This window comes from Chaetura pelagica, unplaced genomic scaffold (genome assembly GCF_000747805.2).
Source record: "Chaetura pelagica isolate M959 unplaced genomic scaffold, ChaPel_1.0 scaffold248, whole genome shotgun sequence".
In the NCBI taxonomy this organism is placed as follows: domain Eukaryota; kingdom Metazoa; phylum Chordata; class Aves; order Apodiformes; family Apodidae; genus Chaetura; species Chaetura pelagica.
This window is the reverse complement of record NW_009954309.1, coordinates 100,784-112,859: the sequence shown is the minus strand read 5'-3', so window position 1 is coordinate 112,859 and position 12,076 is coordinate 100,784. Positions and strand designations below refer to the sequence as shown.

Sequence of the window (12,076 nt, the reverse complement as noted above, 5' to 3'; positions counted from 1 at the left end):
CATTTTTCTTGTCAGATTATTTTTGGTCATAAAAACTGTAATTATTATTATTATGTATTATTGATTTACTTTCTTCCCCTACATAATCACAAGGCTTCTAATTTTTCTAGTTCAGAAGCAAGCAAATGCTACATATAATTTAAATCATCCTTCACACAAAACGGATCCAAGTGGATGTAAAGGGGTTTTTTTGTTTAAAAGTATTTTTATTTTGTTTGCTTGTTTCTTTTGCCATTGCCTTACATCTTACTTCCAAAATTAGACCACAACAGCAGTTGGAAAGTTGTTCTAGATCAAGAGAAATTGAGACACAAATGATAAATAGAATTAAGCATATGTGCCAGCCTCTCTTATTCCTGGTCAGCAAGGAGACGCGAGGAAGCAGAACAACATTGGATTATGCAGGAACTAAATAAAATGCATAAAATCAGCTATAGAAGGTCAGACCAAAATGCTGGTGTAGCCCAATACTGTCTCTGACAGTCGCCTACAGTGAATACCCAGGAAAGAACGTAAATCCCCAAAGACACTCCCCTCAGGGTTACAACACCTTCAGCAACTTGCAGGTCAAGGACATTCTCAGCCAGGCACTCTGCCTTTGTGCTGATTTTGGGTTAATATTTCTTCCAGGAGTTTACCAATGTCAATTCACAGAAAACTGCAGGAACACTTTTCCACACATCTATGAAGAAACACCCCAACAATTTTTGTCCTGATCCTACCTCTTGGCAGCTTCATCTGACATCTCTAAGTCTGCCATTGGATGAGATGATCAACAGGACCCTGTCCACAGGCTTTATCCCATGCAAAATGTTACGACCTGTGTTGTTTCTCTCCCTTCTCCCCACTGCCCTTTTTCCAACCTGATAAATCCTTCCTCAGATTAGTTGTTTCTCATATGAAGTAACTACATTTGATCATCCCCACTACTGGTATTTAATACATCTGTTCTATTCTCCTGCACCCTTTTTGAGATGCAACACAGAGACCAGCTTATCATATTGAAGATGAAAGTGAACCATGAAACTGTACAGTAGCATAATAATAATTTCCACTTTGTTCTCTGTTCCCATCCTAACATTTTACTTGCTCTTTCAAAAACTACTACGCTGACATTTTAAACAGAACTAGCAGCTATAATTATTTTTTTTCTGAATGATAACTGATAGTTCAAGATTCGATACATATAGAAGTTAATTTAATGTAGAAATATAACTTTTTCCTGCGTTCATATATATTATTCCACATTAATCTATACAGAGTGATAAAACAGCAGATGAAATTCAATAACCTATTACCACCAAGACTTTCTGAAAGAGTTAAGTATCTTCAGCACACTGTAACTTTACTATTTACCCCATCTTTTACATCCTTTATGATCATTTTCTGTAGTTTAGGCCTTAACAGACATCTCTGGTGGCCTTACACCACTGGGAAAACTGACCACCCCTGTTTTTAAAATGTTACAGCAATGACAACAAATATAAACACAGTCAGAAATGCTCATTTATTTCACTATAGTGTGGAAAGATAGTTGTTAAGAACAGGTATCATTGACTAAGAAGAAAGAAGCAGTTGGGGTTTTTTTCTGTTTTGCTTCAGTTTTTTTAATAAATCAATAGACTGGATCTAAGTCCAGGGGCAATGCTGAGCAAGCTGACCAAGTGACAGCTAAATTTTCTCACCAGGAATATATCTAAACAGGAATTCAGTACCTGCTATCCTACTATCTTTGAAGCTGCATCAATTATAGAAATCTTCACTACCCCATCTACTGCAAAATATTTACATTTAATCTCATATCAAACATTAATTGCATACTTGTTAAGAGAGCCCTCTAATTCCAAACCTAAAACCATAAACACATGGGAAAGAAATAAAAACAAGGGTAGAAGAATGAATAATTTATGAGTCAAGGTCCATGCAAATTCCTGGGTTTTAATACAAGTTCCTTCCCCTGTCCTGCAAGAACTAGCAACAGTTTGTTATGCTCACTGTAAGCCACTCTTCAAATCACTAGCAGTTTGAATTAAGATCTTTACTCATACTTTTCTTTTGATGAGATGGGTCCAAGCTCCCTAGTGTGGGGAGCTGTCCAAATAATTGTACTTAAGAAACACTGTCAAGGCATAGAAGCAGTAACATATTTTATATTTCTGGATAAAAAGAAGAAAAGCAGATAAACAGCTGGTAACGTGAGCAACAGACTGGGAGAAAATTAAATTAAAACAAAACCAATCATGTACTTCAGTCAGTTGAGAGAAAACGTCCCTAATAAAACCCAATACATTGACCTGGTCTGGATGCTGCAGTACCACACTCCCACAAAGCAATGGTTCTGGGTAAGGACTGTAGAAATGTTAGCGTAGCTCATAAGCAAAGCAATTAATTCTGAGACCTAACTGCTGATTCCCAGACCTCTTGCTGCACTCTGGAGAAGCTGCCGGGATGGCCATGGGAAAGGGCTAACCAGGGTCCTGCCAGGTGCTCTCATGTCAATCAGTGTCTGGCCACAGAATATTTTTGCTTGAACAAACCAAAAGACACACACAGTTTAAGTTCAAAACTTTTCTTTTTTGTTGAGAAATATTAACTTTACCTAAAAATATGCATTCATGTCTCTATATATGAGAAATGGGTTTTTCCAGGGTTACTTCTGGCTTCTTTACATATTAATTACATTGTTTGGACAATGCAGAACATAATAACAACCACTAACTTAGCAGGCTAAGTGACACACCAATGAGTTTGAAATCAAGCTAATATTGATGCTTCAGCCCTAGCAGAACTTTAGCAAAGCAGATAACAGGAGTAGATCCCATGCTTGAGTGCGTGCTAGATTGAAGTTGTTTGGGCTCTTTTTTTATAAATAAAAAAAAAAAAGAAATAAAGCACTGATGCATAAAATTCCAATTAAAATCATTTTAGTGCTGTCATTTGGCTTATACACAGAGGCAAAGTCTTACATAGCAAGACACAGAACATTTTGCTGGAAGAAGTGTGAAATATCACGTGTTCATTTGCAGTCATGATCATTGCCTTCTTAGTCACTGTACAATGCAATGGAGGTGACTTACAGGAGTTGTTTTTATTGGATCAGCCCTTTGGCACTAGAGAAGTGCAAACAATTTCCCTTTTCACCCAGGCTGATAGTTTTTTGATAAATAGTTTCTTTCAGAAGAGTAGATAGCCTTTGAAGCAGCTATTGCATTTTGCTGAAAAAAAAAAAAAGTAAAGAATAAATAAGAGTGTGACATTGCTTTGTAATAATGGTAGTGGAAAGTGGGCTCTTCTAGTTAAAATAAATACACAGCAAGACAGAGGGGTATTACTTTAAGTTTCTTGAGTCATATAAAGAACTCTTCTGTATCATTTTTCTTTCCACATGTTGTCAGATCTCAAATCCCATAAATAACACATAGATAAGAAATAGCCCCTACCAAATCAAGGGCAATATTCTTTATCACATAAAGCTAGGTATTCTTGGTCATAGTTTCCTTCTGGGACTAACAGTGACCCTGTCAAATAACCAAAATCCAGGTGAGCCAACATGTCTTCAGTCACAGAAATGGAAGAACCAGAATGATGCCTACATGCTGCACTCCAGTCCCTGCTCATTGCTGATTAAGCTTCAGGGATGAGGGAAAGGCAGAACAATTTGTGTGGCTTGCTTAAGCACCACAGGTTTATGACACCTAGACTCCAGCTTTATAAACAGAATGCACAGGGGAGCAGCTCATGTTGTATACTGTCATTTTAAAATGCACGTCAGCTTTCATAAACACTACAGTATCTTTTTAGTTGGCAGGGTTACAATCAAAGCCCAAAAAGAAAAAGAGGCACATGCCAAAAGAACGTTTCCCTTCTCTGACTACTGTAAAACAAATCATCCAAATTATAGAAAGAAGTCAGGATGCTGCACAGCAGAGTTGGAGACATTCAGAAGCATCACTGACAGTTTAGTCACTCAAAGCAATCAGCCAGTAACAGCCTATCAGAGAGATATGTGATGTGGCACTGCTAGATCTAGCAGTTACACAGCAGAAACAAGAGCCAAAAGGCTGAAGTCAACACAGGGCAACCAAAACGTGAAACAAAGGGAAATCTGTATTCCCTTGGAATATTACCACTGTTATTAAATAATGGGAAATATAATTCAGCTAGAGTTCACAATGGTAACATTTATATTTACCACTGCAGAGACTTTATATCAAGACTGACAAATTTCAAGAAAAGAGAAAAAGTACGTTCTAGTTCAGTCAGAAATTATTGGTCTAAAATGAAGGAGTAAGTCAGATTAAATTTATGGCCTGCAACACATAAGACAGAGCAGGTTACTAAAATGGCCCTTCCTGGATGTAATATTTATAGATCTGTGAAAAATGCAGCCATGTCATCTCCTGTACCTTGCTGTAAAAGAATAGTACTGTCAAATCTTTCCAAAAGGAGCACTAACTTAAAGCAGAGAAATCACTGGGCATTTTCTGTCATCAGCAGAAAATGAAGATCCACAAAACTGCTGGTGAATGGGCAGGCAGAGGTCTTATTTATAATTCAGGCATATAAGGAGAAACAAAGCAAAAGGTACATTCTAATATTGCAAATATTCCCTGTTAAATAGTATAAGGGGTTATGCAAAGGTTCATTTTTCCTGTATTAGTGTTACATTTCTATTCAGAATTTTATTAAATACTGGATGACTGCAATTCCTATTTCAGATATATCTAAGTAAGATACAGAGCATATTTTGCTATATGGATTCATCTCGATATCAGTATTTGTGTGTCAGCCAAGGAGTATTCTCTCAATTGTTGCAAAAAATTTCCTCCATCTGCTTTTTATCTTTTATGATTTTCTTTAATTAACAATCAATAACTGTGCTGAAAAGCTATAAGATTAAATCCTGCATAAATACAAATAGAGGCAACCTTTCTAGTTTGAGATCTAGTGCCTAACTTGTACAGCAGGAAAAGAGGCTCTCCATGTACCCCAGATGGGATCAGCTGAAGACATTAACAAGAAAGGAAAGCACTTCTGAACCACCTTACAGGACAAACCAGAATCAGTGAGCACTATGATATTGGGAATAAATACATAAGAGATCAAGAGGCCATTTCTCACCCCTTCTGGGAACAAACAAGTACCTTGAAGTGCTATGGATGGAAGCACCACAAGGAATACACAAATGTTGATAAGACCTGAACTGAAACTTTTAGGGTCTCAAGTAGAAGTGAAGGCAGCCCCTTTCCTGCAGGAGCCACTCCCATTTAAGTAGTTTAAGTAATAGACAAAGAAGGTTTTTATTAAAAATTTTATTCAAAAGGAAGATACTGAAAAAAACCAAACACGAAACAAAACAAAAAGGCAGACTCCTGTTTTCCAGGCATAAAGCATCAGTCAGCACAGGTGAAAAATACTAAGAAATTGCATTTTTTTTCCTGTATTATTACACTTATTGTAGAACCCTGTAGTTGGTTGGTTGGGTTTTCTTCCACAACATATTAAAACAGAATATCCTGAACATGCTGTAGTTCTAATTGTTCTGCAATGACTAATCAAGAGCAATAAATATTTAATACATTAAAAAATATTTGAATATGCCAATCACAGTCCTGTACATACTGCTTTGCATTAATAGAAGAATGTATATTTAGAAACAGTAAGGACATTCACAACTTCTCAGATGCCAAATAATCAAAGGCATGTACTTTTAAAGTACAAAAAGCTAAAGTACAAAAAGTACAAAAACTGTACTTTATCTACTGACAAAGCAACAATTTCTTCTGTAAAATATTTCTACTGCTTAATTCAAGTACTCAGTTCCTTCAAATTATTTAACAAAAACAAACAAAACAAAAAAGACACGTTCCAAACCAATCCAAAAATCCAAGAGAAGTGAAAAGCAGAATACAATGACACTGTGACTGCTTCCCTCCTCCAAAGGATGAACTGAGGAACTAAATTGTATTACTCTAGCTCATCTTACTGGGGTTAATTATGCTTACTGAAGTGTAGAAATTTGAATGCAATTTCATCAGTACAACTTTTTTCAGGCAGTTTTATATGGGATCAATGCAGCTTGAATGATCTAGTCGTTGTTGCATGGGAAGTTTCATTTATGATCACTTTCTCAGTAGGCAAATCTATTTTTATTTCTGTGATAGAAGCATTCACTTAGTAGATGAGATGGTAACTCCTGGCCACGCTGCACAGTGAAGAAATCCTACTTGAAAAAAATCAATGGAATCCTAAAGAAATTATGAAATCTCATCTTTAAAAAACTCTTCCATTCTCCATAACAGGCATTTTTCTGTTACACAACTATGTCAACAGTTTAACTATTATTCATAATCACCATTCATTCAACTTACAAAGCACTAAGTCAGTAATAATAAAAATTAAAACTCAAGTGCAGATATGTAGAAGGTCTCCACCATGACAGCTGCCTTGATTTTGTATACATTAATGTGACTCATTCAACCAATTAGAATCACAGCACCATTTTTTGCCTTCATTAAAACCAGGTAGTTGCCAGACATCAGCACTGTGAATCAGAGGTAAAATCAAACAAGGTTTTCCTCTTCCTCACAGCTATAATATTAAAGTTTGAGGGGAAAAATAAATAAGTGAAATCTTATTGTGGATATAGAAGAGAGCTTCCTGGTTTTTCTGCATGCAGAGAAATTTTCTCTTTACTTTCCAGCAACAGCATATATCAAAATGCTCTATTTCAAGTTTCTTTGACAAAATGAATAGCAGAACTTGGGATGAGCAGAGGCCAAGAGACGAGGTACAACACAGGCACAGTAATCCTTTTCACTGGACAAATTATTGGACTATTTTCATTTAACAGCTTGATACATAAACGGAGAAAATAACATTACTAAAAATGTAGCTGCAAAAGGACTTGAAAAAGTCATGATGGCTTCTATCTGCAAAATGTTGTTCAGAGTACATACACATTCTCCATAGCAAGTGAATTTAAGTCATAGCTATATAAAAAATCCAAATGCTGATTGTCTTGTATTTAAGCAAAGAAACTCACCATTGTCTCTACTGGTATCAAGTTATTTGTTTATTTTTCTAGCTACATAAATTAATCCAGATTCTGAAATAACAGAACTTCTCCAAGAAAAGAAGCAATTATTTGAGAGGCCTCAAATCCAAAAGCAAATAATTAAGAAAGACAGCAAAGCCCAACAAAATCTGTTCTATCAAGACACTAATAAAGTATGAGGGAGAATAGCAGAGTGCATCCAGCATGATAAACAGTTTAGGAGTCTGAAGAGAGAGGCAGCAAGGAAAAAAATAGATCAGCACTCAGAAATCTCTCATTAAATGCATTATTCCTGCAGTGGATTTTTAGACTTTTTGAATAGTGATATTCACATTCTGTACTGAGAAGAAAAACACCACACAAAGATTTTTAACAAATTACCTGGACTATCTTCAGGAAAACTGCTCCCTACCTATAACTCTCATTGTGCCACTATTTCTCCTCTAATAAATACAGCAGATAACCATTAGGTAGCTTTTTGTTTTTAATAGGACTTCAAAAACACCTGATTCTTTATCCATGAGATAAACAAAAACATCCCTGCAAGTGTTCAAGGCCAGGTTGGGTGGGGCTCTGACCAACTTGAACTAGTGGGAGGTGTCCTTGCCCATGCAGGGGAGCTGGAAGTAGATGATCTTTAAGGTCCCTTCCAACCCAAACTATTCCATGGTTCTATGACATTTTGAGAGGTTACAGCATAATTGTTTAACCCAAGTACCCAAGTACACACACTGTACTGAAAAATGGTTGTCTTTTTTCCCCCCAAAGTCAGAATACTTTCCACCTGGGGGGGGGAGAGGAAGTAAGGATGTCGTGCTACACTGTAAGAAATCTGAACTACTAAATACTGTATCACACCAACTGCTTATAAGTCAACGTATTAAAAAGTTTTTATGCTATCTAGTTTTACACAGATGGATTTACATGCATAATTTATTAACTTATCTATAAAATTGATTGAAGTTGAGTCAATCTACAGAGCTCAACTGTGAACTGCGTTTTTTCTACACCAATTAACAGTGCAAATCTTGCCAATATTTTCCAGGTGGCAGTGATCCTCTGTCTCAACTTGGAAATCTGTGCCTTTTAACAGACACTGCAAAGAGCACAATACCATCTACTGACCTGGAAAAAACTTTGTAGTACCTTTGTCTTTCTTAGCTAGAATAACACACACGTTTGGCATTTCCCATTTTAAAATCACGGTCATATGAGTTAGACATCTACTCTACTAGAAGTGCCCACACTAGTTCATAGATGTTATCCAAAATGCTGCCTATAAATAGGCCTTCTACTATGCTTAAAATTAAGATAGAAAATCAAATTGACATTTGATACAAAACTAAGACATTATACAATTTCTTGTATCACGACCTCATGTAATTATGGCTGCAAGTATAAAATCCAAAAGGTTAAAAAGCTGTACAAAAATAATTCCTGTTTTAAATAAAAAGCAAACTATCTACCCAATTAACTGCCTGAGCTCCTTGTCCTCACAGTTTCTTGTCATGGTTACTCATTTTCTCAGAAAAAGAGTAAGGTTTGAAATATTCAAAATTGACTGTTCAGTCCCATTTCAGAGGAATATTAACAACAGTTGCAAAGATTTCTTCCGTATCCACCCAAAGAGCTACTATTAGAAGCAAATAGGAATTACAAAAGGACATTCCAGGAAGCAAGGAGACACCTCACTGCTCTAACATTTTACGATGCTCGTTTCAGCCAAGAGTTATTTTTATGGCCAATTGTTAACAAGATAATGAAGAAATAAATACCAGAAGCAGAAAAAAAACCCACACTCCAGACTGAAGTGATCATATTACTTATTTTTTCCTACCACAGAAATATTGTTATTACTCCATTTAGAAAAGTACTGTACCTCAGAGTGTTATTTTTCAAGATTATCCAGCAGAAACACATTACCTGTTTTTTTTTTTAAAAAAAAAGTTGTACATTAGATTTATTTAGTTACTTGAGCTCTTTCTTTAAGATTTATTTCCTACAAGGCAACCCTCCATTTCCAAAAGTAACATGGTTAAGTGCATTTTCTAATATATTATTTACATTAGGTTTTTAGCATCTTCATCTCTGCTACCTAAAATAGTTTCATTCCAAACAGGTTCTATGTTAAAGTAATGAAATCTACAGGTTTTGATATAATCACAACATCAGCATGAATCATCACAGAATCTTAGGGGTTGGAAGGGACCTCAAAAGATCATCCAGCCCACCCCCCCTGCCAGAGCAGGGTCACCTAGAGCACATGACACAGGAACTTGTCCAGGCGGGTTTTGAATGTCTCCAGCCAAGGAGACTCCACACCCTCTCTGGGCAGCCTGTTCCAGGGCTCTATCACTCTCACAGGAAAGAAGTTTGTTCTGATGCTAATGTAGAACCTCCTGTTTTCCAGTTTGCACCCACTGCCTGTTGTCCTATCACTAGACATCACTGAAAAAAGCCTGGCTGTGTCCTGACACTCACCCTTAATGTATTTATAAACATGGATGAGGTCACCCCTCAGTCTCCTTTTCTCCAAGCTAAAGAGACCCAGCTCCCTCAGCCTTTCCTCGTCAGGGAGATGTTCCACTCCCTTCAGCATCTTTGTGGCTCTGCACTGGACTATCTCAAGCAGTTTCCTGTCCTTGAACTGAGGGGCCCAAAACTGGACAAAATATTCCAGATGCAGCCTCACCAAAGGTTAAACTTACTCATGTAAATAACACAAATACATTTTTTGCATTTGCAAATTGTTTAAACATACAAATGCATATATTTTTATATTAAGTCTTATATATAAGACTTCTATAATAAAACAAACATGCTACAGTATCTGAAGGTGTGGGGCACAAAGCACAGACAATGCAAACTGAGATACCTTGCGAAAAGGAAATGCACTGTGTCAGTTTTTCACTGTAAATCTCATTTTCATTTGTGACCTAGTTCAAGGTTTTAACTTAAGCTTCCTGAAGTAACAGCCAAATGCTCTAAATCCAGTGTGTCACCTACTTCTAAATTTCTCATTGTCTACTCAAGATAATTTCCTTATAAACACTCGTGCTCAACAAGCAACAGCAATTTCTGCCTTTCAGTCATTTAGATTGATACTTAACTATCAAATTGTATGTTTGTTAAGGACAGTTCTCCTGGCTGGAAGCCACCTCCTACCACAGGGCTGCAAGCATCAGCTCCCACTAGCTACATGAAATCTGAAATTATTCAAGTGCACTGAACTGACACACAAAACCCCCAAAGAAAAGAAAAACCCAAAATAAAAAAACAGAGGCATCATTATTTCTTGGCATCCTTAAGACTAAACAGAAGTTTGTTTCATTTTATATTATTCATTATTTGGTTGGTCTTTAATACTTTTTTTTTAATTCATAATCCTCAGATATTCTTATTTTATATATACACATACACACAAACAGCAATCACTTCTTTCATCCACCTCTCATCAGCATGCTTGCTTCCTCACAAGAGGTTGACAGTCCCTGAAAACAAACTCAGAGAGTACAAATGTTGAGATAAGAAGAAAACAGTTACTTAAAAACGTAATTGATTAATAAATTCAAAGGGCTGCTTGCTGACTAGGTTTCAAGTACTGTCTTCTAGATAATTGAAAAGATAATTACATACTTTTTCACTTTTGAGGGCTATAGAAATTATCAGGACATTACACATAAACAGCAACAAATGCTCTTAATTTTTACAGGACAAAAGACAAATATTCCTTGAAAGGTTCTGTGTTGCCATCATGGTCTGAAAGCAGCATTCATCCAGAATTCCAACAGTGGTTTAGAATCCAGATCAAAAGAAACCCCTCATAACAATAAAAGCCAGTCTTAATACTGCTTTTAATCACCTCCTCATTTCTGAACTAGAATTTGTTGTCTTAGTGTTTTAAGTAACTCGAGACTCTAAAGTGGCTATTGATCAGCTAACATCAACATAAAAGTGATTAAATGTTTATCAATACAAAAATAATTTATCTTTTAAAGCAAATAATTCCAAGGATTAATTCAGGCCAGATTAATAGCTTAGTAACAGCAACAAGTCACAGGAAACTTAATTTTCCTTAAGCTTTCAATTGATCTTAAACCTTTTCAATACTTTTGCAATATAAAACATAAAATAGTCATATTTCAATGTGTGACTTTGTTTCCAAACTTTCAAATCGAGACAGGTGCAACTGGAGTTACGGACAAAAGAACATTCAATGTTTTTTCAGGAGAAAAAAACTCCATCACCTCAGACCACAGCTGAACCTCAATTTCTGACAGTTTCTGGTTATTGCTACTCTTGTTAGATCATACCAAGCATAAGCATCTGCTCAGCAATATTTACAAACAAGAGTAGAGATTAAGAGCTGGGGGCTGAGGAGGGGGAAATTATTCTAGAGCAGAAAGGTTTAGAAGAAAACTACATCCTAGAATATTCTCCTGTACAAGAGGATATGTTTTCAGGATATACTTCTGGATACGCTACTAAACATCCACCCCACAGTCAAAACAAGCATTTTTTTGGCCTTTGATTAGTCACCAGAAGGTGCTCTTAAATCTTTAATCTGAGCTTCTATCATTCCTGACCTCAACCCTCCGAGGACAGCATTGTGCACAGCCCTCTTAGTAGGTCATTAAACAGGAACATGTTACAGCTAAAGCAAAACTCAGTAGCACGGCTTTCAGTAAGGAGGCTGAAGGGTTATCATCAGCCTACAAAGAGCCAGAGAATTTGTTGAGTCGTCCCCAAAATAAGCTTTTATACAGAATAGAAAAAAACTAATAGAACACTTTTATGGATGTACACCCTTTCTCAATAAAAAAAAGAACCACAGAAAAATCCATAGAGGAAAATTACTCCAAGACTAGACATATTTTACAGCATCTCAAAATACATAATTAAGAAGCTGATACTTCATTCATTGCTTTAAGAGACAAAAGTTTACAAGTTGGGATATTTTATATCACTATTTTGATAAACGACTTACTTAGGAGAAGAAATGAGGGGGGGAAAGAGCTC

At 36.2% G+C, this 12,076-nt stretch overlaps 1 protein-coding gene across 1 annotated transcript in view; it reads right to left on the bottom strand.

The window, feature by feature from the left end:
* The window catches only part of ATRNL1 (attractin-like 1), a 454,560-nt gene that overhangs the window by 419,912 nt on the left and 22,572 nt on the right, over window positions 1-12,076 (bottom strand). The gene's annotated exons all lie outside the window — the stretch shown is intronic.